A 2,131-nucleotide genomic window follows, 5' to 3' on the forward strand; every position below is an offset into this window, starting at 1 on the left:
TTTCTGAACTCTTATTTGCCTTTAGCCATCATAATATGATTGAGTGGTGTCACGAAGTGAGTTAGAGCTTGCAACTCTTATCTGATTAGCATATACAATTGATTCAAGCATGATAATTTTTATGTGATTATTTGCTTGTGTGTTAAATGAATGCCACATGCCTCTTTCTTAAAAAAAAAAAGCCTCCCCAAAACAAGGGTCGAGCATCTATCCAAAAAGCCTCCCCGAAACAAGGGTCGAGCATCTATCCAAAAAGCCTCTCCGAAATAAGGGTCGAGCATCTATGACTAGGCGAAACCTTGGCCCCGAGCGGCCAAAACCACCGTCATTTTATTTTGGCGGGGTCGCACCTCTTGCAGGTATGGGGCAAAGCCCTCGTCCCTTGGCGAGGCCGCACCTGATCTTACGGGCGACGGTGTGACCAAAGCACTCGTCATCAAGCATGACGAGGCGAAGCCCTTGTCATCTTCTTGGCAAGGCAAAAGCCCTCGTCCCTTGGCGAGGGCGCACCGGATCTTACGGCATAAGCGTGCGACTGAAGCCCTCGTCATCAAGCATGACGAGGCGAAGCCCTTGTCATCTTCTTGGCAAGGTAAAAGCCCTCGTCCCTTGGCGAGGCCACACCTGATCTTACGGGATAAGCGTGCGACTGAAGCTCTTGTCATCAAGCATGATGAGGCGAAGCCCTTGTCATCTTCTTGGCAAGGCAAAAGCCCTCGTCCCTTGGCGAGGCCGCACCTGATCTTACGAGAGAAGCGTGTGACCGAAGCCCCCGTCATCGAGCATGACGAGGCGAAGCCCTTGTCATCTTCTTGGCAAGGCCACATAATGATCTTACGGGAAAAGAGTGTGAATAAAGCCTCGGCTCAAACACCGAGCAAAAGTTCTAGTCAGACTCAGCTGGTCCACATGGACCTAGCCCAGTATCACCGGATGAGTGGCGACCTACCGCTAAACGGTGGCGACCCACGCTGAAAAGGAAAAATCTTCAGTGATTGAGTGGTTTGAGTGATTGCATGCTTATCTCTGCATTATTTGATTCGATATACCAAGCAAGAAGAGAAATAGTGAAATTAGAATTGTGATTCTTAAGGCACTGATGGTTATTTGTAGTTGAAGAACATTGTGAACAGGAAACAGGTCAGACGGGATGGCAATGGCAAGGCCGCGAATGAGAGGCTTAGACGTGAAGCTTGGAATACTTGTGGACTGGTCGAGCCCCTCGCCACATTAGGGAACTCGCTCAGGAAGCAGCTTGGTCCATAAAGGCGCAGCAAGGGGCAAAGGCGAAGAGAGGTTGGCAAGCGACCATGACACTAGGCAAGCGAGTTTCTACTCAGCGAAGTCACCTCACATGTGGCGGGCCATCACGACCCTTTTGTCATATGGTCATCTGTACACTATTTTTCTAGTTCCCACGTCGCTTGGAGGGTCATGTACTAATGTATTTCCTTACGCTATTCGACAGTTCGTGTTTCATTTACGCCATATTGGCGACCTACGCTTTTTATATAGGCTTTGTTGGTCCCGCCGAGTGGCATAGTTAGGTGATCTCTTGGGCGGGGAAGCTATTGCAACTAGAAGCTTGGGAATAGTTCTTGCGCGTTGGTCGAAACCGCCATCCAAGGAACGCTGTACCAAGTGGAAAGTAGCAACAGGCGACGTGCTAGAAGGATCACAAGGGAATCGGCGGTCACATTTTTAAACACATTCTTAACTCCCATGCTTCGAGCTCGGTGTCTCTTGGACTTGTGGACTGGGCGAGACCCCTGGGGCCCTCGCCCAGGGTCGCTTGCCTAAGGGCGACGCGCGAGCCAGGGAGTTGGGCCTCCCCAGAGAGGCCCAACCGGCCCACTTAGGACAGTTAGGGACGCTAGGCCCAACCTTTAGTCTATAAATAGGGGTCGGTGACCAATTGTAAGGGACTCTTAGCTCATTTGAGAAATACACATTTGATGTTCAGTTATTTTCTCTCTCTAGATTCTCTCTCATAGTGCAATCCTCACACTCTAGGGGCTATACCCTATCTCTATGTTCTTGGATAGAACACTTTCGAACCAGACGTGCTCGCTAGCCACTCATTGTTATTTTTGAGCTGGCTTCCTTCCATGCCCGCCTCGTGGTGGTGAGG

Source organism: Lotus japonicus, chromosome 2, assembly GCF_012489685.1.
Source record: "Lotus japonicus ecotype B-129 chromosome 2, LjGifu_v1.2".
Taxonomy (NCBI): Eukaryota; Viridiplantae; Streptophyta; class Magnoliopsida; order Fabales; family Fabaceae; genus Lotus; species Lotus japonicus.